The sequence below is a fragment of the Neofelis nebulosa genome, chromosome 1, assembly GCF_028018385.1.
Source record: "Neofelis nebulosa isolate mNeoNeb1 chromosome 1, mNeoNeb1.pri, whole genome shotgun sequence".
Lineage (NCBI taxonomy): Eukaryota > Metazoa > Chordata > Mammalia > Carnivora > Felidae > Neofelis > Neofelis nebulosa.
The window spans coordinates 31,383,499-31,407,878 of NC_080782.1; the positions used below are offsets into that span (position 1 = coordinate 31,383,499).

At 43.4% G+C, this 24,380-nt stretch overlaps 1 protein-coding gene and 2 long non-coding RNA genes across 3 annotated transcripts in view; 1 reads left to right on the plus strand and 2 right to left on the minus strand.

The window, feature by feature from the left end:
• LIFR (LIF receptor subunit alpha) overlaps window positions 1–7,258 on the minus strand; it is a 73,233-nt gene extending 65,975 nt beyond the window's left edge. Inside the window, exon 1 of the mRNA XM_058718024.1 lies at window positions 6,955–7,258. The gene's annotated coding sequence lies outside the window, so the exon portion shown is untranslated. The remainder of the gene's footprint in view (window positions 1–6,954) is intronic.
• A 170-nt stretch (window positions 7,259–7,428) lies between these two features.
• Window positions 7,429–21,788, plus strand: LOC131505038 (uncharacterized). The gene is made up of 2 exons (XR_009258253.1): window positions 7,429–8,509; window positions 21,054–21,788. It is a non-coding gene; the product is annotated as an uncharacterized LOC131505038 (long non-coding RNA).
• LOC131505023 (uncharacterized) overlaps window positions 17,189–24,380 on the minus strand; it is a 232,039-nt gene continuing 224,847 nt past the window's right edge. Inside the window, exon 6 of the long non-coding RNA XR_009258243.1 lies at window positions 17,189–17,901. This is a non-coding gene — a long non-coding RNA (uncharacterized LOC131505023). The remainder of the gene's footprint in view (window positions 17,902–24,380) is intronic.

The window sequence follows — 24,380 nt, forward strand, 5'->3', positions numbered from 1 at the left end:
TTACCTACCTCACTGTTCATGAATAAAGGGTTTTCCATTACATGTACATACCACAATTTATTTAACCAATCCCTATTATTGAGCATTTAAACTGTTTCTAGCTTAGAACTATAAACAAAGCTACAAAAATCATTTTGCAAATTAGAGGTTGTTTGTTTTTTTGTCTGTACTTTGTGGGGACGTCACCAGATTCTGGAAATGTGTTTTTCCCAAACTTCAGGGAGCACTCTGTGCAATTTTGAGACACTCCACACTAAGCAGACTTCCCACCAAGTTAAGAACCAGTGTGGGAAAGACAGCTACTGAGGAATATGGTCTCCACACGCAGCGTGGAGGTAAGAACCATTGCTACAGATTGGTCTCTGTACACATGTTGTTTTTTTTTCCTTAGTTTAAATTCCTTGTGATGGAAATGCCTGACTAAGAGACATGGCACATTTTTGAGGCTTTCGATGAGTAATACCAAATTGCCCTCCTGGAAAGTTGTAACAATTCAAACACCCACCAGCAGGATTTGAAAGTGACAATTCCCCCATCCCTTTGGCTAGATTTGTTTTTAAACAATCAAATCCCTATATGGCCTTCGGTTTTAAAAATAGTGAAATGACTGGTAAAACATGTAGAGAAACAGCAAACAATTCAGACAACAAATGATGTATTTTAAACTTATTTAATTAATTTATTTTGAGGGAGAGCGAGAGAGGGCAAGCAGGGGAGGGGCGGGGGGGGGGGGGGGGGGGAGACTCCCAAGCAGGTTCCATGCTATTAGCATGGAAACAATGCAGGGCTCAAACTCCCTAACCATGAGATCATGACCTGAGCCGAAATCAAGAGTCAGACTCTGAACTGACGGAGCCACCCAGGTGCCCAAATGCTGTATTTTAAAATACATGTCTTCAAAAACAAAATATAAAACGTTAATGACATCAGATCCCAGCTGACAGAGCTTACAGAATGACAATTAGAAAATGCAGTGAAGCCAGACTCAGAACTAAGTGCCAAGCTAGTAAGTAAAACGCCACACCTTCACTTTCCCATCTGGCTAATATGAGGCTTAATATTGGGGGCTTTAAGAGTAATGTGATATATTTTTTTTAACAAGAAACTCATGAAATTGCATATTCTTTCAAGTTTTATAAATACTGTACTATATTATAGCTAATGGGGCACTATGAAGTTGTTAAAATCCTGTAGATACTCATTTAGCAACAAGTATCTGAATGCCTATGGGCTGGGCAATGTTCTCTGTTGAGGACACAGTGGCGAACCCCACAGAGTCCCTGCCTTCAAGGAGCTGCTGTTCTAAGTGGGGAGCTCAGGGCCCTGTAGCGAAGAATCAGCACATCGTGGTTCCACAGTCCCAGTCTGGAGCCACTGGATTCTTGGGCAAATTACAACAGCTCTGGTCTTGGTCTCTTGGGTTCTTCGCAAGTAAACTTAAGAAGTGGACCAGATGACCTGCGACCTCTTGTGGCTCTCAAATTCTATACTTTCTTCGGTTTTGTCTGAATGTGTAAGTTCTTACTACTGATACGTGCTTTGCATTTTAAGCTCTATATAGTTCCACAAAACCTGAACCTGGATCTCCAAAAAAGATAATTTTACATTCATGGTAAAACTCTGGTGAGCCAGGTACCTTCGAGGAATAAACACAGGAGAGGTTTCCAATTAGATGAAGATTTATGCTCCCAACTTTAACAGTTTCTTTGAAGAGGTTTCTAAAACCTTCTTGCCTCCTTCACTTTCGTACTGCACTATGAATACTGAGGCATGAAAGGTGAAACAGGACCTCACTGGTACGGCAGTGGGTCTCCAAGCTTGTGGCCAGGAACGGCCGGCACCCCAGCTTTCAGGCGGCACGGCGGCACTTTCAAGGGCTGCGGCACTCAGGGCCGGGTAGCGGATTCTCATTTCTCCCCAGCTCACCAGACACACAATTCTGCCCACAGAACGTCTACCACTCACTGCCCCATTAGCATTTCTAATATTAGAAATGGGAAACACTACTTCTGCCACTTGTGATTTTCCACCAGATGTTCCTGCCGCCACCATTTCCACTGTCCTCAGATCCAGAGTCTCCTTGAAGGCTGCTTCTGAGAGCAGTGAGAGGAAGGCGCAGCAGGGGGCCTCAGTAACCCAAGCCCCCTTCGAGGGAAAGGCCACACACACACTTTCAGGAAGTGACATCACTTCTTTGTGGTCTAAGTGCAGAATGCTGCCACTCAATGACACAGATAGAGTCTCAACTCCAGGCACCTATCAGGATGCCGAGTCGTCTTCTGTACCTGACACACAAAAGAAGAATTGGCTAAATGCCAAGATTTTTCTCACCTCTGTGCAAAATTCCATGAAAAGCTCACCCACCAGACGTTCTTCTCCAACTTCCAACATAAAACCCATAAAACCGCATCTGATAAACACAACCTTTGCTTATGTGAGCAACATGAACAGCAGTGATGGGCGAGAAAGTATCTGCTCTGATTTCAGACAACCGAAGTCTGATTTGGAATTCTGCATCTCTGTGGTTCACAGAGGAAATACAAAGGAGGCAGGAAAAGTACTTCAGCTCAAACATCTAAGCTGCTAAGTGACCACAATGAGTTACGTATAAAACAGATGCTCACGTGCTTCTGCTATACCGCTAAAGAGCTTTCGCTTCAGTGACAGTGACAAGGACAAAGCTGACTTAAGTTTTAGGAGTCACAGAATCCATCCTTTACAGTGTCTGTGCAGAACTCATGAGAAAAAGTTGGAAGAGAAACCTAGAAACAACTTACTCGGTTCTGGTATCAACCAGTTCGAATAGCAAATTAAAAAATTTAAAACCCTCACTCTGTGAGATGACCAAATTCCTAATGTCACACAGAAGCCAAAAAGTCACAGTCAAGAGAAAGATAACAGATTCTTATTAAACATCTATAACAATTACTTGGCACAAAACTCATTTCCCACGCTTTCAATTAATGTAAGGGAACATGTATTTAGAATGACAAACAGATTAGAAGTTGGGAAGAGGAAATACCCCAGTTCCTGATATTCCCTAAAATAGAACATGCACACATTCTTCCTGTGAGAATAGAAGTACCTGCATAAAGTACATATATTTTATTTGCTCATTAGTCTGCCATCTGCTTAAAGCAATTCACCCATTCAGTAAACAAAACCCAAAAAAAGGCATCCTTGAAAACGTTATGCTCAAGCAGATAGCAAATCTACTGATATCACAGGTGAAACTTCTGACTAAATTACTCAGAAGTCATTACAATGTCCTGGAAAATTAGGTATGTTTTTAAGCCTTCACACTTCAATTTCATGGAAAAGCAATCAAATGCAACCAACACAAAGCAATACTTTGAGAGGATGTACATCACAGATTTGGTAACGTCAAGGGCCACAGCCATGATGGAAAGCTCAAGACTCCCGAATCTAAGTATTTTGGCCAAAATCAGGCAGGATTATTTTTTTTGAAACTCCCCAATTATTCATTACTTCAACAAATATTCACAGCCAGCTGTTCCTGCTGGTGGGAGAGGGTGGGGAACAGCCAGACCCCTGCCTGCCCTCCTGGAGCTTTCAGCAGGTGGAGGAACAACCCATCCAAGGCCTCTATTCCACGTCTACAATACTCCTTCACACGTGCAAACACTCGGGCACCAGGTACAGTGCCTGTTCTCCCCGGCCCAGCACTCTCCCCATCTGCTCTCCATTACGGACCCCAGCCACAGAGGCAGCCCTCTGCTCCTCTGGTAAGGCAGGCCCAGCCTCACTGGAGGGCCTTTGCACCTGTGGTTCCCTCTGCCTGAGCCACTCTTCCTCCAGACCTCCAAACACACAGACTCCTTGCCTCATTCTGCTCAAATCTCTTTACCTGAGAGAAAGTTCCAGGAACACTCAATCTAAAACAGCAGCCCCCATCCTGTCTTTACCACAGTGACTCATTACTTTCCCAGTACTTATCACTATTTGGTATCATTTCCTTTACTGCTTCTCTGCTTTTTATCCATCTCCCCCAGTAATTTGTGAACTCATTAAAAGTGGGGTCTGCCTGCCCTGTGCAGTGCTATATTCGCAGTCCCTATAAGGGTGCCTGGAATGTAACAGATGCTCAATGCATGCTTATTTAAGAAGAGCAAATATAGACAATATTAGCAGTTTTGTACTACAATGGCAGGTGCCAAATAATAAGGAAAAAGAAAACATCTTAAACACTAAGAAAGTTGTTTGATAGGTTAAAAAAAAAGTATAGCTTACCCTCATCTTAAAAACACTCTCCAAAAATAAATGTGATAAACATGTAAAACTCAACATTGGCTAATACTCAAATTTTATGATGTATTAGGCTCAATTTCTAGGATTAGTACTGTTTCTACGATTCGTTTTAAAAGCACTGAGATGTCAATTTTTAAGAGCCAAATATTTTCCAAAAGCATACCTCCCCTTAAGAGTTACTTCTAACCTCCCAAACTGTACAAATTATAACCATATTGTAACAGCATGAAAATATGAGATACTGGTGATAATCTACAGAAGGCAGGTATTTCAGTGCCTAATGGTAAACAAGTCTCATGAAACAAAAACTGCCTTCATCTTCAACTTAATCAAAGGTACAAGCCTTTTCTCCATGTTCAAAAATATTTAATCTCTTTTGAGTTTCTCTTACAGATTATTCTTAAAAATTTGTATCTGTTCTTTTCTTTCTTTTCTTGAAACAAAGAGGTAAGCTGTTAATCAAGGTATATGACCTTAGTTTACCGGCCATCATGGCTCAGGCTTCATCACAAAGACACCAAAGATCTTTACGGGTCACTGTGAAATTATACAAAAGCAAAAAGTGTATATTGGAGAGAAGGGGCATTTATTTCCTGGAATGTGCTACAGAGACGTATGTTACTACTACCTTTGGGAATAAGTGAAACCCACTCAAAAACTTTAAAAACACAAGTTTTACAATAATTTTATAACAAAGTGTTAGAAACGACCTACACATACCTCAATTAAAAAAAAAAGAGGTTAAATAAATTATGGTTCATCCCTATTGGAGTACTCTCAGTGGCTCCCAGAGAATGAGCCAGCTCTCTTAAGTACTGATAGACTGCCAAGATTTAGTACTCTAAGGGAAGGGCGGGGAGCTGGTGCAGAACAGCATATACAAAGTGACCTCGTTTGCGGAAAGACAAATAAAAAGAAACATACAAAACGTTTATACTAGCATAAGGTATATCTGGAAAGATATATGTAAGGAACTAGGAACCCTGATTCCTGGGGAGAACAGGGTACTTGCTGCAGAGAAGGGAGAAAGATGGACTTTCCACTCCAGAGCTCTTCATATCTATTTGATCTCCTCCAGTGTGCACAAACTGCCCGTCCCACAAATTAATACAATACATTTCAATATCAAAATAGTGTATACTGTTACCAACATATTATTCAAGAAGACCCATTAAGAGTACAGGCTTTCAAAAATCACAAAAGTTGTTCCATTCGACAGCAGAGTTCCTGATCCTTAATTCCCAGAAGAGAATCCAAGTCTCCACTAATTAAGAGAGGCTCACTTGTGATCTCACCTATTACAAAGCAAATAAGCCTCAGTTCAATTCTTGGAAGGGAAAGAGCTGCTAGGTTCACCTTGAAAACATACCTCGTATTTAAATTGAGCTTGTAACTACCTAATGAAGTCTCCAAATTAACACAGTTTCCACCTGGCAATAAAACAGGACGTCAATGTCAAAAACGAGGGGAGAGTCCCCAGTTTTTGAGAACACACTACTACACTTAGGTTTCCTTTCCTCTGCCAGGCTTGTTTAGACAAGGAACCCTCCGATTTTGGTGAAATATGATTTCAGATCTGCAGCAAAATAATTTTAGGGGGAGGGGCAACCATCATTTTCAGTATACAAACGCTTTAATTTTTCATTTGCAGCAGATGGGAATGGGCTTTGATTTAGGATTCATTTGTGGACCCCTGACTAAATGATACTACTAGGTCACATGACTTTTACTCCAACCAAAACTTTTTTTAATTAAAGAGAAATCTGAAACTGAAAACGAACAGTCGGAAGGCAAACCTTAAACTGAAACCTTTTTGTTGAAAAATGTAAGTTAAAAGGACACATAAAAACAAATGCAAAGAATTCATTTTCACACAAATGTCACTCAAAAAAATGCACACCCGTTCTATCAATATTTGACTGGATTAAACACACTCATACAAAAAGGAACACAAAGATACCCAACGGAGAGTAAAGACCTCATGTGCTGCTGCTGGGTTTGTTTTTTGGTAGCCGAAGGTGGGCACCAAAATCCCATTATTCAAGCCCTGAAGTTAATGCACAACCACCTGACGTGCAGAGTTTTCTGTAGGGGTCAGAACTCAAGACTCCAGGTCCTTCCTTTCAGACAACACATCAAAAGTGGCAGCGTGCAAGAAGCCTCACTTTGATCGCTAACACTTCAACTTTGGCTTTATCGAGGTTAGCGCCTTCGGCCAGAAGCACATAAAAAGTACAGGTAAATTAAATACACTCATAAATAAGGGAGGAAGAGAGAAAGAACTGTTTAATGAAGAGTCGAGGCACGGGGTCACGCAATCACCCCAGGCTGGTTACATCTCCAAAGGAAAATAAAAATTAAAGCTCCTTCCCATCCCCCAGGTAGCCTCTGGTCTCAGAACTTACTGCCCTACGTGGGGCAGAATTTCGCGGCCAGGGAGTGGGCGCCCTCCCGGACGCGGGGTGGCCCGAGGGGGCGCGGAGAGCGGCACGACCCGGAGCATTCCCCCCACCCCGGTGTCAGTCCTCGCGGACGTCCCCAGACCGGAGCCGGCCGGAGCGCTGCCCCCCACCCCGCCCGAGCCGCCAGGCGCTCGCGGCGACGCGCCCACGGCACCGGGCACCGGGCTCCGTGGCTCGCGCTTCCCCACGCCCCGCGCCGCGCCCACCCGCCTCCGGCACTCACGGGCCGCTCCCGCGCCGCTATCTCGCCATCCCCCGCCGTCCGCTCGGCCGCCGCCCGGGGACTGCCCGGAGTCCGCAGTCGCCCGGGGACCGGAGGCGAGGAGGAGGGGGGCCGGGCACAACCCGCCGCCGCCGCCTCGCCTCCCCAGTCCCAGCGCCGGGCTGCTCGAGGCGGCCACGAGCTGGGGGCGGCCGGCTGCCCTCCGCGAGCCCTGGGAGTCGCCGCCGCCGCCAGAGCCTCCAGGAGGCAACGCTAACGGCCACGGCCACGGCCGAGACGCTTCAGCCCGGACTGCGGCGCGCGGGGGCGGTGCCTGCACGCCGCTCGGCGGGGGGCGCTGCTGTCCCGGCCCCGCCCCCAGTCCCGCCCCGCCCCGCCGCCCGCGCCCCGCGCGCCCCCGCCGGAAACCGCCCGCGCGCCCCCGCCGTCCCCGCCCCCTGGCCCGGCCGCGCGCGTCCAGCCCTCGCCCGAGGGGCCGCCTCTGGGAGTCGCAGGAGCGCGGCCGCGCGCGGGGTCGGAGCGCCGAGGGTGGTGCTTCCGCGGAGAGTCCTGTCCCGGGGCCAATCTCGGAAGGTCATGGAGGAGCCAGGGAGAGCGAAGCGGACGGGGCCGTGCAAATCCCCACAGAAGGCCGGCCGAGCGTGCGGCGGCCCTGCGGGAAGGAGAGTGGCTCCCGAAACGCTGTCAGTGCGCCTTGCTAACGTTGCGTTGAGGACTGGAAAATGTGGGGCCGTGCTTTAGCCTCCCGTGTGAAAACACACGAAAACCGGCTTCTGTGCCTCCGCGAGGGTGGCGGGGGGGGGGGGGGGGGAGGGGAGGAGGAGCGATTGCTTAGATTATAGGAGTTACCTAAAAGGCGCCCAGGGCTGGGGCCCTGCGGCTCCAGCCACCTTCCTCCTCTGTAGTGCAGGGCTCCCTCAGTCCAAGGGGGCCCGCGGGGCATTCTGATAATATCCTGGAGCCATCTAGTCTTGCCTCCAAGGCGTGGTGGGCTTATTTGTGCAAAGAAGAAACGGATCCCTTAATGGGGTGAGATTTTTTCCTCCTTGCATTGTTCCCATTTCCGCAGTTTCACTTGGCCTCGATTTTCTTCCAGAGTAATGCACCAAATGAAATTAGCTGGAGAGCGCTTGATGGCGCAGAATCATGGTTTGAAGATGTTTACACTCTATGCCGGACGCGTTTGATGATGTTCTCTTTGGCACGATTAATTTTGCAAAGTTAAGAAATGTGCCAGATAGAGCCCCTGGCACGCAGAGTCACAGGGCTCTGCAGACACACCTTTGATAGGAAGCCAGCTTGTTTGTTTCATTTGTGATTTATTTGATGCACCAGCACCAAAACCAATGTGTTTTCTAGAGACCTTTGGGTGAAATTCTAAACTGGCAAAATGAAGCTTATTTTCTGAAAGAACGTTTCACTATTGATAATGTGACTAAAACAGGCAACCAAACACCTGCAAGAATATTAATTGAAAAGTAAGCTTCAGAGACAAAAAATGTGTTTCACAGTAAGACATGGTCCCTGCTAGTTCCTAAGAGCCAACTCCATCCATGTGAGTATTTTATTTTTTTTCCATGTGCATATTTGGAACACCAAAGCTAAATGCTTCCTATTGTCCTTAAGATCTTGTTTGGAAAACATGGTTCTACTCTGTGTACCTGAAGCTCGGTTTAAGATATACAACATTGCCTTTTGCTTACCCCCATTCTTGAGTCCATGATGGTTAGAGAAAGTTATTATTTATATTGGAGAAGCCTATAACTGGCTTTTCCATTAGGCACAGTGCCTAGGGCCCATAATAGCTTTAGGGGCCCACGTCAGTCGTCTCATTTCAAATCAGAAGGAAAAAAGTTAACATTAAGGTCTAAGAGAGTGTTTTAATATACATTAAAATATTTGTCATTACACTAATACAATGTTAAAATATATTTTTTAATTTTTATTTATTATTTTTTAATGGAAGAGGGGATTCAACAGAGGCACAAGTGCCTAGGGCCCCCAAAATCATGTGGTCCTGTTACCTAGGATTGAAAAGTTCCTTTTCATGAAAAATATTTGCAGTTTTAAGCATATACAATGCTAACTTCTGGAACTTTGTTTTCCAGATAGAAAGGAACAAAGAAAGATACAGGGAGAGAGAGAGAGAAGAAAACATTTGGGGGGATAATGCCTAGCCTAGCATCCATTGGGTATATACCATGTACCCGGATCTGTCCATTACTCATTTAAGCGTCATGATACACCTGTAATATAGGTATTGTTATTGTACCTAGGCATTGATGCAGTTTTTTTGTGAGGCCTGAACTTTATGCAATCGGGATAGTCCTCTTAAAGTAAAAACCAAATGCAGCCTACTCATACTGCTCTAGCAACACCCAACACAAGGGAAAGTGACAGAGGGAAAATCCACGTGCAAAAGGACCTCAATCCCAGCTGATTGTGGTTAAAAGAGCTTACTTTTGCCAACTGTACAAAAACACACAACCGCGTGAATGTCTTATTGCTAGGACTCTTTCCAGGGCCGTGAAGGGGGTCCTGGAAAAGATGCCTTGAAGCTTAGTTTTAGTTAGCTCCACAGAAAACTGCCTCTGATGTATACCCTCTACCCAATTCATAGGTCAGGAAACTTAGGAACTTGCGGTAGCTCCTAAAGGCCACCATCGTGCTCACCCCATACCCAGGTCTGGTTTGAAGAGGGGGGGTGTTCACACTTCTCCCAAGAAATCACGGATTTTATATTTCCATACAAAGAAGTGGCTTTAAAAATACGTTGGTAATATCCCGATTATGACGAGGCCATAATTCAGTTTGCAGCACTTGATATGGTCCTGTCATCTGTGCTGATAGGAGTACATTTTTCTTAACTATTGTGTAAAAAGTGTACTAACCACTGTGGATTCTTCTAGGAATCTCAGCTTAATTTCAAGGGCCATGGATTTCACTCAAGTGTCACAGGCTAGTCAATTTGTAAATACTGCTTTATCGAGTATTTACTTTTTTTTACAATTTCATGAGCTGTTGCAAAAGAAATATCAGAACAAGAATTTGTTTCTTTTGATGCTTAGGTCTTATAATATGAAGAGCCTGACACATAGTTCCCATTAAATGCTCATTAAACAGCAAGAATGAAATAGAAACGATCACGTAATTGGAAGTAAAAGGGTAGGTTACATTATAAGCTAAAATAAGATGGGAATGAAGCAGCGAATTGTTAAACTCTAACTTCTTGCTGGACAGCAGAATTTAGCTGCTTAGTTATTTTGTGCCCAAGATTTGCATTCTTCTTTCCAATTCTTGGCCGTTCTCCCTGCTTTTCTGTTTTCTGTTTCTTTCTTCTTTCTTTCTTTTTTTTTTATAAACAAGATTTCATTTGAAATGCTTAAAATATAAAATAATCTCTAAGTGAAACAAAAATCGTAATCATACCTCTAATGTAAGTTCTGGAAATGAAAGGCTTTGTTCTCTGAAAGGGTCGATCACCCACAGAAGAAGCAACCTTGAGAAGATAAGGTTTTGTTATTAAATTACTTCCATCTTGGCCCTTAAGCTGGCCTCTTGGGATGTGTGATCTAACATGCATAGTGTTTATCAGTCGGGAGGGATGAGAACTGGCTTTGTTTCTGAAAGAAATTTTGGAACTGAATAAAAATCTACAAATTAAGTGTAGTGATTAACCAGTGAATAGGTGGAGTGAGCGAAACTGTTCTTTGTTTTAAGCCTGACTGATAAATGTAGATTTAAATTGGGTTATTTTAGAGCACAGTTTTGGACAAGATTCAAAACTTTAATTAGATCCCTGTAACAAGAAGACATATGAGAGCAATCAGCTAATTTTCTCTAGATGTCATGTTCCTTACCCAAAGTGGTCTGGAATGCTATTTGAGGGGCATGAAAAATGCGATAAACACCATGAAAGATAGTATCTGCCCAGGATACCGTGTAGAATATTCCCTCTCAGATAAAAAGATTTCAGGGGTGTTATGGAAACTATTTCGGTAAATTATTATATCCCTAGCATAACCCCAACAGGATTACATTTTGTTTGTCTTTTGTTTATTTATACTGTGCCTTCTTCCAAAGAGACTTAAGGTGGTTTACAGTGAAAGACAAATATTAAAAAAGACAAGTCAAAAAAACTCTGGCTGAGACAAATAGCATTTGAGCACAAAACTTAGCTCCAAGCTTCCTCATAGCCAAGTGAAATAGGGGAAATGAAGATTTTTCATAACTCCCATTGTCAAGTAGAAGGAATCACACAGTTTATTTAGGAGAAAGTCTTTCCTGGCCCAAGTTCTGAGAGGAATATAAGAGTCTTTATATAAGGGATACTCGAAAGTTAAGAGAGGTGCCTGGGTGGCTCAGTCAGTTACATGTGCGACTCTTGATTTCGGGTCAGGTCACGATCTCACAGTTCATGAGTTCCAGCCCCACGTTGGGCATCAGGATCTGTGCTGGCAACGTGGAGCCTGCTTGAGATTCTCTCTCCCTCCCCCTCTCTCTGCCCCTCCCCCACTCACAATGTCTCTGTCTCTCTCAAAATAAATAAATAAACTTTTAAAAAGACCTAAGTTAAGAAGGACACTACACAACATAATTTTTGGCCATCTTTTGGTGGCAAGCAGAGCTAATATTTTTTTTTTTTCCTGGTGAATAGCTTTGAAATTGCTATTGTTGAAAGTAAGTAGCAAGACGCCCACAGGGTTATTTTTTTTAGACTGTCCTTTGAAGGCAAGCCAAGGATGTAATATCAAAATCTTGGTTTTCCCAGTTTCCTTCTTTATAACAAGGGGTTATTAAACGTACCTACCTCGTTGGGTGGTGGAGAGAATAAATGAGTTAATTCCTATAAAACCACTCACTGCTGTGTTACTTTTGCTAAAATTTCCCTCAGCCAAGGTGTGCACATACAGTTTTCCCTCCCTTCTTGTAGTTTGTCTTGTATTGCAAACAGCCTCAAGTCCCTTTTGGAAGAATGCATTATGTATGTGCCTGGCACAGGGTAAGTGATAAATGTTAGCTGGGAATATTCTCATTATTACAATTTCTGCTATCCCTCCTAAATCTATCAAAGCAGATGTAAGAGCCTGCTTTGGGACTAAGTGTGGTTGTGAGGTGGTTATAAAACCTTGCTATCCTTACTGGGTAAAGCGTGTCCTCTCAGTAAGCTTTTTCCCCTCCCTGCCTCTCTGGTCTTCTCTTTTCCTGCATAACCTCTACACTCATGCCTCACATCCTACCTTATGGCCCTCCATCCCTTCACCTTTTCTCTCTTCCTTCTTCCTCTCCAAACCCTCTCCTCTGTCCCTGTTTCTCTCTTTCTTCTCTGTATTCTGTATCTGTTGTCTAGAGTCATTCGAGGCAAAACAAGACATTAACACTGATGCTACCTTATCCCGTATAGTCCATCATAGTCCCAGAATCCTGTGCTGATATTCTCAGTTGAGCTAATGGATGCCACAAAAGAGCAATTTACTCCATTCTCAGTGGTGATATTAAGCCCATTATTTAATTTATTCCTACAGCTACTGCACTCAGTGGGTTGCCAGAGGCCTCTCGCACAGATGGAGCACGAAGCCAAAAGATTAAGGAATTGAGCTGAGGTCAAGCCAGAGGTAGTGGAGTGGTTCGAAATTGGACCCAAATTCCTTAAATCCTTGAATATATTATTCTAACTAATGCACTTAATCCACAGACTTCAATGGTCTGCACAAGACCAAAAATCTAAAACCAAAAGAAAGTTTTCGTTTCCAGTTTCTGACTGTGAAGAATTTTCAATGGCTACACACGTTTGCCAACAGACTTAATTCAAGGTCTCTAACACATTGAAAAATAATGAGTCCGTTAAATAATTAATTTCAATAACGGCAATGTCCCTGGGGTTTCCTTCAGATTCCTAATCTGGTACACCGCCTGGGTCTCCTATTGGAAACAAAAGTGGCCATCACTACGGTAGCTCTGGTCAACAGGGACATTTCTGTTGATGATTTGCTTGCCGGAACTTGAGGTAACTGAGGACTCTCAAATGAAAAGGTAGCAGCTCTGAGAACCTTTTCCATGACAAACCCAAGAAATCTCGGGTTTCTGACTATTCTGTTTCAGCACAGTCTTACGCTCAAAGAGCAGACAGAAACTTTACCACTCCCTAGATGCAGTTCAAAGTCAAGAGCTCATGGAATCTCATCCTACCCACCTACGTAGGCCTAACCTGGACTACGCCAATGAATCTAAGTTTGCTAGATTTTTTCCTTAACTCTAGGAAAGAGAGACAGTTGTACGTGTGACCCTCAGACTGGGAGATTAATATTAATTGGTAACTAACCAATTAATAACTACCAACAGTCCCAGCGCTGGGCACTTTCTTTGCGTTATAGGGATTAGTCCCACTTTACAGATGAACAAACCAAAGACCAAAGAAGTAAAATAGAGGCGCCTGGGTGGCTCAGTCAGTTAAGCGTCTGACTTCATCTGATGATCTCATGGTTCATGAGTTCGAGCCCCGCGTCGGGCTCTGTGCTGGCAGCTCAGCTCGGAGCCTGGAGCCTGCTTCCGATTCTGTGTCTCCCTCTCTCTCTGCCCCTTCCCCATCCACACTCTCTCTCGCCATCTCAAAAATAAATAAACATTAAAAACATTTTTTTTAAGTACAACAACAAAGATTTGAAAATACCAGTCTAATTTCAAAGTTGTTATAATGATTTTGAAGACATGGGCTAAGAGCAGGGTTTAGAATATTTAGTTGGCAGATAATAGCAATAAACATTTATCGAGCACTTGCAGTGTGCCAGGTGCTATGTACTGACTCATGCACCCTCTGCAACCCTGTGAGTTTGCATCCCCAATTACAAAGGAGGCCAGGTATCGACAACAGTGCAGTTCAAACCACCACAGACTGGCTCTAAAATCCACACTCTAATTCCTGGACTCTGTTCCACTATGAGTGCTGCCCAGTAAACCTTTGCCACTTCTAGTTTTAGGAACTTCACTGGGATCTCACCTCCAGCTTGTTGCCACTGTAGGTGATGCTTTGACCAAGTTGGGTTTTGCTGGAGCACCATGCAAAGCCCTTCCCAGCCTAAAGGCATGCTCTACATGTTCTCTGGAGCAACTTGGGAACTGGTGTTGTAGCTCATTCTCCCCATTCACTTCACAGGGTACTGGACACTCTGAAGGAACTTCCTCTTCTCTGGGTAACTGTCTTCTAAAATTCTAGAGTCTGTCCAGACTCCACATATTCCAAATGAAATTCATATTTTCTGCCAAAAGTCCCTAATTTTCATGAACTTACACACTAATTACGTTCCTGACCAGGGATATAACAGTGGAGACCATGAAGTTCTTGCCCTAATTCCAGAAAGAAAAAGAGACAATGAACACATCAGCAAATAAGTAATAATATCACTTCAGTGTCAACTTGAAATACATACTTTGGAAAAGATAAAGTGGGTTTAATGGTAGAAAATTACAGAGGTTGCTATTCTACATGCGGGCAGCTGGGGAGGCCTGCCTGAGAAGGAGTTTTGAGCAGAGAGATACAAATGAGATGAGAGATGGAGACTCGCTAATATCTAGAAACCAACAGGTGGATGGCTGACATGTTCCAGAACTGTAAGGAGGCCAGCGTGGCTGGAGCATAGAGAATGGAGAGACCAGAAGAGTATGATCAGGACTTTGATTTTCTTCTGTATGTGATCCCTCTAGCTTATAGGTGAAGAGCAGATTTTAGGGATCAAGAAGAGAAAAGGGATGTTGTCAAGGGGCCTTTCAGAGTTGTCAGGGGACAGATCATACTGTCTTAGACCACCATCCTTCTAGCTACTTTGGTTTGGTCATCTTCTTTGACTTCCCCTTTTCTTCCCTGCATAGATGCCCAACTGTTTCTACAATGCACTCTGCAGCCATTGGAAGCCGGTTGTTTCCCAGGCTTCAGACTCTAAGAGATTATTGCCATCGAGGAGGTTTATTAGGGAGTATTCTTAGGACACCAGCCTGTTGAAGAGAAGGGAAGGAAGCCGGACCAGGCAGAGAAACAAGTTCAACTGCAGTGCAGGGGCTTCTGAGGCTAGGATGACCATTCAGAGCTGTGGTGAGAGGTGGTGCCCTTATACCCCTGTGGTAATCAGTCCTTGGACACCAACTATCTCAGGAAGAGGGTATGACTGTGGATAAAGAGGCTTGACGGCTGAGGTCTCTCTGTTGGCAGCATTCTCAGTGACTTGGATAATAAGACCTTTATTCTTTAAAGTGGTCTGGGAACCATTTCACAATACTTACCACACACAACATCCCTCTTGACATTTGTCACTCAAACTACCCTGATTTAATTCCCCATTCCTTCTGCTTAGACTATAGCCCACTATGCTATCTCCAGAATTACATTCCAAGTAAAGGATAAATTGCTCCTACTGCCTATAGACTTACATTGAGACTCCTTAGCATGGTACAGAAACTTCTAAGAGCCAAACATCATCTCCCTACCATATGTCCCACAATCTGTGAAGACAAGTCTATCTGGCACACCCCAAAACCCATGCTGTTGCTTGAATCAGAAATGTTCTTTATTTTATCTGTCAAGGCTAGCTGAATTCTACCTTTCTCTTTCCCCAGAACCTCTCATTCTGCCTGGAGTGAGTTGCTTACTTGTTAGCTGAGTAGGAGCAGGAATGAGGTCCTCATCATTTCACCACCCCCTCTCAGTCCTTAACAGCATTTAGCATTGTGGGCTACCAATAATGTTGGGTGGCTTGGTCTATGTCAGCTTTCCTCAATGGCTAGACTGTATCCTAAGACGGCCGTATGCAGAATGGCTAAGAGCAGGGCTCCTGGATCCGTACTGTTGAGGTCCAAATTTGGCCCCACCACTTACTAGGTCCACAGTGCTGGGCAAATTTAATGTTTTATGCTTTGGTTTGCCCATCTCTAAAACGAATATGATAATACCTACTTCATAACGTCATTGTCAGGATTAAATGAATTAGTCTAAGTAGAGCATTTAGAACAGTGGCTGTCACTGAGCCACTGTTCAGTGAGCACATATAAGTGTTGGTTCATAATCATGCCTAGAGGCTACTGGGTACCTGCCTGTGTCACCAGTCCCCATGTTGACCCGTGCTCACTTGTGCTCATCAAGACTGTTCCAGAGGAAACTACTCCTTGCTGAGATTCATACTCCCAATGAAGGGGACTTCGTACAGCTCTTCTGTAGGGAAAGCTGTTAATAGAGCTCTTGTTTTCCTCTTAGTAGCATTTCTTTAATGAGTGAGGATATTCTTGCAAAACATTCTGGAATTCTGTGCTTTCCTGGGGCTCTTTCAGTCTGGACTCAGACCTGGTTTTATAATGAAGATCATGCACTTTTCCAATGTTGCAAGAAAAAAAAAAAAACAAGCACAAAGCATAGCATTTATGAGTGAATAGATTCACAGACACTTTTGAACTGAAAGGGACCTTAGAGATCACCTAGTCCAGAAGACAAAAAACAAAGAAATTATGTGACTTGTCTAATTCACACCAATGTATCCAAGTTACTAAAGGACAAACTTATTCAATAACATTATCCAGTTTTTGCCCAAAGACATTATTTCCTTCAATATGTATAATTCAACAAAGGTAGATCTAACTTGCTAAATCCCCGCAGAACAAAAAAAAGAAATCTTGTTTATTTCTCAGGCTGATTGTGTTATTTAAGATTTCTCCTAGATTTGGCACAATACCTACTGGTCTCATAATTACCTTTTCTTATGAGGACAAATAGTGACCGTGATTATTCATTCAGTTATGTGGTCATTCATTTACTCAAAAGATATTTGTGGCGTGTCTTTTATGCACCAAGCGCTGAGCTAAAAGTTGGAAACTTTTTAAAATGAATGAGCCCTAGTGTTCTGGGACTGGCCCACTTCTAGGCAATCTGTGTTCTGCTGGGTCGTCCAAATTGAAGCAGCTTCAGAACGTGGGTTCTGGCTAGGAACTGACCTTCATTGGACAAAGGTTAACTATTGTCAGTCACAAAGTCAGTGATTGGGTTCAGAGCAAAGTTGCCATCTATAAAACCAACTACCTTTAAATGAGAATGGTTGTCTAAAAACAAATACTGTATGTTCTCTCACTAACCAAGCTCTACAAAAGCCAGGACCAAAAGAGATGCCATTACAAGCTTTGTAGTATAGCATCATGTTATCGTAACATAATATCAATGCAGATATTGTCATGTTTCTATGAGATGTTAGGAAGTGGCAGGTGGAAAATAAGTTCCACAGTCAAATCAGTTTGAAAAATTCTGGGTGCAATAACAGAAAAGAGATTTCTTTTATTATAGTTCCTTTTCTGAACCTTTAACATGTTGATGTGCATCATGGATCTCTACAAATTATTTGACCCAAGTCAAACTAACTTGTCTGCACAAACCTTTGTTTGCCGTGCATTGTCTGTGAATATTTCCAAACCCAAGGTCAACTCAGTAAGTTTCTATAATCTACCATTCACCATGTATTGCTTTTATCTAATAAAAATCCTTTTATGAAAGTTTCTGTATCATACAAGATTTCATATTTTAATATTATTATACTGAGAAAAATGACTCAAAATCATCTGTATAAGAATCTTGTCTTTACCTGCTAATCATTTTTTTAATGTTCATTTATTTTTGAGAGAGAGAGAGAGAGAAACAGAGAGCAAGGAGGGGAGGGGCAGAGAGAGAGAGGGAGACACAGGATCCGAAGCAGGCTCCAGGCTCTGAGCCGTCATTACAGAGCCCGATGCGGTGCTCAAACTCATGACCCGTAAGATCATGACCTGAGCCAAAGTCGGATGGTCAACTGACTGAGCTACCCAAGCACCCTTACCTGCAAATCATTATTAAAGCAATCCTCCGTGTGTGTGCGACCAGCTGCTTATCCAGAGCTCACGGCAGCCACCGCTATTCCACTGCAGCCCTCCTTTCATGCAGGTCTGAAAGACATCTGGTATCTTTCTCAACGCCATGCTTTAGGCAGCAGTTTCCAAGCCATGAAATTTGCCCTGCCAGACTGAAATGAATATGCCTTAGTTGTTAACTATAGCTGCCCCTTACCGTGTGCCTACTATGTGCCAAGCATTATGCAAGGCCTTTTACTCAGAATCTCTCATTTCATCTCCATTAGCTGCTATCACACTGGTCTAAGTGGCCAGCATCCCTCACCCGGACTGTTGCGATCACCTCCTAACCAATCATACCCCGTTCCTCTGCACTAAGAGAACAGTCTGAGACACTTCCATGGTCCACAAGGCCTGTAGGATTCGGATCCTGCCTACCTCCCCAATCTCTACTCACATGACTCTCCTGAGGTCCAGTGATTGATCCACCACTAGGTCTGCTGGTTCAGAAGCTCAGCCTTCTTAGTCCACTATTAGGGGATGAGGCCCTTGGGAAATGAATCCTACTAATCAGCTCACAAGAGATGAATGTCCAATGCACACTGCTAACATGTTAATTCAAAATGAGAAATGGAGCAATCAAACCAACCAGATGTTGGTGTTGGCTTGTTGGTGACCTCTTTCTGGAGGCTATAAAGAGTAGTCATTGAGAGTTTGTGGGCTGAAATCTGACTGCCTGGGAGATTCCTGAGGCCAGGCTTACTAACTGGGTGATCTGGGGCAAGTGGATCAGTGCATTTTTCGGCATCTACTTCCCCATCAGTAAAACAAAAATAATAATAAAACGGACCTCCTGAGTTGTTGTGATGAGTATTAAATGAGAGAATACACATGTTAGGCACTGCTGAGAATGGAAGTTGGTGCATAGCAACACAATAAATACGAGCTACTATGCTCAGAATGGAAATCTACTTACAGAACTAAGTCAATATCAGAGCAAAGGGGATTGGAATAATCTTTTTTTAAGTTTTTTTTTTTTTAATGTTTATTTATTTTTTGAAAGAGAGACAGAGTTCAAGCAGGGGAGGAGCAGAGAGAGAGGGAGACACAGAAACCAAAGCAGGCTCCAGGCTCCACGCTGTGAGCACGGAGCCTGGTGCGGGGCTTGAACTCATGAACCTCGAGACCATGACCTGAGCCGAGGTCGGACGCTTAACCGACTGAGCCACCCAGGTGCCCCAGAGGATTGAATAATCTTAAACACAATTTTTGTCGATTATGTTAACTTCATAAACTACTATTTATATATTCATCCATTCATTAGTTAATGATACCCAGATAATTTCAGACATGACCGGATTCACTTGGTGGTTCCTCATCCCGTAAAGATATTTGAATTCATGGGTGAATATTGAACTGCAAATTCATGAATCAACCTACATTTTTGCACTTATGTGATTCTGCCACCAGTCCTGCTTCTTCCACCAGCCCTCTCCTTACTTCCAGTTTAGAGTGCTTTATGATTAAAGTAAAGCTCATCACTTAAAGGCTCTTCCTGCCCTTCCCATCAAATCTGGCCCGTTCTTCCCTTTGCATTCTTATTCACTCTTTTCCTCACACATGCCATGCTCCTTAGAGCATGCCTCCTTAGATTTCCTTCATACTGTTACATCCGCCTGGAATTTCTCATCCCCAACTCTTGGCCGGACTCATGCCTACTTGGCCCCAGATACTCCTCCCTGACCACCACCAGTTTAAGTTAGATTCCTTCATTGTATTTACCATAATTGTAATGAAATAATCATTGTTTATTCCTTACCAGTAAAATCAACAAGGTCAAGGACTCTTATTTTTGGGTCACCACCGAATCCCCAGTATGCTGCACACAGGTAGATATTCGATCAATAGTTGTGGAGTAAATGGATTTCATCTTTCAACAACCTCTATTTCCTGCAATGGAAAGTCAAAGCTTCGAGCTATCAGGTGATACACAGTGACATTTGGCAGGGCAAGCTTCAAACTTAGGCCTGTTTGACACCTACCCAAGCCCTTTGCTGCCCCACATAGCTGTTAGTTGATTTCCATAAGCTACGTGCCGACTGACCTCCACACACCATCGTCCTCCTTAGCTTAAACCACACTCTATTTCACATCATTGCCTTTTCTTTCCTGAGCTCTGAACTTCTTCTTCCATTCTTGAACCTACCCATACCTCCTCTATCATATGTATATGCATATGCATATGCATATGTATATGTATCTCTATATCTCTATCTCTATTTTTAACTCTATCTCTATTTTTATCTCTATCTGTATCTATCTCTATCTCTATCTCTATCTCTATCTCTATCTCTATCTCTATCTATCTCTATTTTTACTGCCCTGGCTACAATATGCTACATTTCATTTCATCAAGGACTTCTTTTCTCTCCTGTAACCCTAAAATTCCATTCCTACATGTTTACCCAATAGAAATGTGTACATGTTTACCAAAAGGCATGTACTAGAATTTTCATAGCAGCAGTACTCGTAATAACTCCAAACTGGAAACTATCCAAATGCCCATCCAAGTAGAATAGATCAACTATTTTCTTTCACACAATGGCATATTGTATAACAATGAGAATGAATGGGAATGGTCTACACGACAATATGGATGAATCTCCCAAACACAATGTTAAGGGGAAGAAGTCAAGTATATGCTACATGATTCCATTTATAAAAGCTCCAAAACTAGCAAGAGAATTTATGGTATTAAAAGTCAGAAGAGTAGGGGCGCCTGGGTGGCTCAGTTGGTCGAGCATCTGACTTTGGCTCAGGTCATGATCTCACAGTTTGTGAGTTGAAGCCCCGCGCACAGCTCAGAGCCTGGAACCTGCTTTGGGTTCTGTGCCTCTTTCTCTATCTGCCCCGCGCCCCAACCCACCCCCCCCCCCAAACACACACACTTGTGCTCTGTCTCTGTCTCTCTCCAAAGCAAATAAACATTAAAATTAAAAAAAATAAATAAAAAATAATCAAAGACAGAAGAGTGGCTGCTCTTGGAAGAGTAGTGATTGGAGGGGGTGGGGAGTGGAGGGATTTTCAGGGCACTGATCATGTTTTGTTTCTTGATGTGGATGCTTGTTATGCATTGGTGTTTGCTTGTAAAAATCCATCAACATGTACATTTGTGATATGTACACTGTTCTTTATGTGTATTATACTTCAGTAATAGGTTTTACAAAACAACTTCCTATCTGTTTCAGACAACTTCAGTTTACAGAGACTGTTTTGAAATCGAATCCACCATCCAATGTACTGGCCACCCACTATTTGGCCTGATGTGAGCTTCCTATGCATGTAAAGATGCCACTTTGGACTGTTTAAAGTCTTGCTCAGGGCAAGCAGCCTCCAGTTGTTACAACCAAAAATGTCTCCAGACACTGCCAAGTGTCCCCTTGGAAACAAGTTGATCCCAGTTGAGAAATACTGTCTGTCCTAAAAGGGCTTGGATGTTTTCCTGACCTCCATTGTCAGCTGCTTCCTCCCTCATCTTCTGTCCTGCCTCTCCTTTGCACAAATCCACCTGGCTGGCCTCCCTGCTGTTCTCTGAGTGCGCCAGGCACCTCAGTTCTGCACCTGCTCTTTCCTCTGCCTGTAATATTCTTCCTCCAGGTATCTGTATGGCTCGCACCCACTCCTGGAAGGATTTTCCCAAAGGTCACCTTCTCAGTGAGGCTTTCCCTGGCCTCCTTATTAAAAATGTTAATCCATGGGGCTCCTGGGTGGCTCAGTCAGTTGAGCGTCCGACTTCGGCTCAGGTCATGATCTCACGGTCCGTGAGTTCGAGCCCCCCGTCGGGCTCTGTGCTGACAGCTCAGAACCTGGAGCCTGCTTCGGATTCTGTGTCTCCCTCTCTTGCTGCCCCTCCCCCGCTCATGCTCTGTCTCTCTCTCCCTGTCAAAAATAAAAATAAACATTAAAAAAATTAAAATTCTTAATCCTCCATACTTCTTATCTCTACCTTGCATTATTTTCCTTCAGAGAACGCATTACCCTCTAACCTAGTAAAGAAGTTTATTTTGTTTGTTTTCTGTCTCCCCTATAAATATGTAAGATCCAAGGAAGCAAGGGTTTTGTTTTCTTCACTGCTTCTTCTATCCTCTGTGCCTAGAACAGTGTTTGGCACATAGTCAGTGCTCAATTAAAACTTGTTGAGTAAATGAATGACTAAAATCTATAGCCCAGTTCAATGTCTGCTATGCAATCAATGGATATTAGTTCCCCTTTCCTCATTCTTCTGTGACCAAGCCACTGTTATAACTGGATTTTTCAGGATTTAATCACGGTGCTTTTCCTGTCTTACTGCTCTCCTTGTAGACTCCAGCACCCCTCTCAAGATTAGAATCTATCCTTTAATCCCAGATGGTGCCACAACTTTGGACGAATAGTGCTCTTGATCCCGACTACCTCATTCCCACTACTTCTAGTCCTGCTTAGCCCACCTGCCAGGACATTCACCTGCTCCTACCTTACCTAACCTTCCTAGCACAGACTACTTCCCTGGATTGCCACCTTTCTGTCCCTGGATTCTCTAGGTGCTGTGACCCTGGACACAGGGTCCTGCCTTCACACTGGACCCGCACACTGTCCTCATCCCTCCCTCTGCTCCTACCCTACCAGCAACACGCTCACCCACAACCGTCTCAGAGCTGAAGGCAGGTCTGGTCTCCAGCAGTAACGTGACCTACCCGCATCCTCAACTCCACAACTTCCTTCTGTCAAAATCTTGGAAAAGTCAAGAGAGATTGCATCTCCCTTCTCTCTGTTCATTTACCATGAAACCTGAAATTGTGGCAGGCCTCTCTTTCCATGAAAGGCTTGCCTGAATTTTCTTGCTTCCACTTGACTGTAATGCGAGCCGTAGAAACCTGACACCTTTTCAATAAGCAAACAACTGTAAATGCCAAGAGTCAACACGCCGTTAGAGCCTCTAGTGAAGGACGACTTGGAGTCAGGTCGGTCATCATTTTTACTGCGTCAACATGACATGAGACAGAGTCTTTGGCAGGCGTCACAATCATGTCAGCAGGGACTTCTCTGGGTACAGTAGTCAGTTGCCTGTGATAAGAGAGAATCAAGTAACCTCAGCTGTGCTTGGACGCCTGTTGTGGAGAGGCACTTGGGGCAAAACCCAGACACAACCGAGGCATAAATTTGTGACAACTGGTAAAGCAACACTCTGAAAATGAAATTTTTAACTGGAAACAGATCTACAGATATAATCCCAAAGTGCTCACCTAAGCAAACTAATTAATGGACCGATAGTGCACTTGTCTGTGATAAAACGGAAGGTCGCCTATCAAGCTGTCCATGGCGTCCAGGATTTGAACTGACACTGATGACACACAGATATTTGAGGTTATAAGAATTTCGTGAATCGCTCAAGGAATTCAAGGACACCAGTCAAAAAGCCTGTTACGATTTGGTTTCTGGACATCTAGCCATGATAAGCAGCCAACTCACTCTCCTCCCTCCTCTCTCTTCCCACTCTGACTCCTAACAGCTTTCCTACAAGCTACCAAAGGAAGGGGCAGACTCAGATGAGCCCTCCATGCCCTTGAACTTTTCAGTTCCCGAATACTAGGCAGGATGACAGCTATTTATCACCTTCACAATGGCCTATAGGCTGCAGGGGCAGGACAGGAATCTGGTTTCCTGGCTGATTCTATGTTTTCTACAATGGCCCGAAAATGATAAATATACTTGTTGCCGTGTCAGCTCTGCAGAGGAGGAAAGGTGAAGGGAGAAAGGGCAGAAATTTCCTGATCTGCACGATTACACAAGTTATATATAGATTATATGCATCAGAGATATTTCTCTGCAGTCAGATGTTGAAATCTTGAGTGCCAAAGCTGTCAACAACTAGATGGAATTTAACAGTCTTCCCATATAAACCTCACTTTCTTAATTGTTCTCCACTTTATATTTTGAGCATTAACAAATAAAAGTGGCTGTTATGTTTTGGCTTTTTAAAAAAGAAGCCACACTTAAAAAATAATCTCATTTTTGGAATTTTCCAAGTCTCTGGTAAAACGTCCAATAGATCTTGGCAGAGTTCTGACTTGTCTCAGAAATGACTCTGCAGTTCAGTGAATGGTGGCATAATGCAAAACATGTTGATATCGGGCTGAGTCATTAATTAGTGACATTTATTGAACACTCGTTGTATACAAGGCATCACACTAACCGTTATACAAACAAAAATATAAGAATGGGAGTCTACTCATACTAGGGGGAACAAGCAGAGGAAAAAGGTAAAAAAGATAAAAGAATAGGTCAATGGAGAAATAACTTCACTTATAAGCTTCCTTCCCCTAAATTGTTCCATAATACCGCACAAGTGACAGTGGGAGCCATAAGGGGAAAGGCGAATCTGAGTCCAAAACCTTTGTCTGTAAAGAGATCTCATGCAGATCATCTTGGTTAAAAATCATGAGTCAATAGAAGTCATAATGAGGACTGAACTGCTTCTCTCCATGGTACTTTTAGAAATCTGCAGGAAATGGCTCTGATTCTAGCCCGTAGTAATT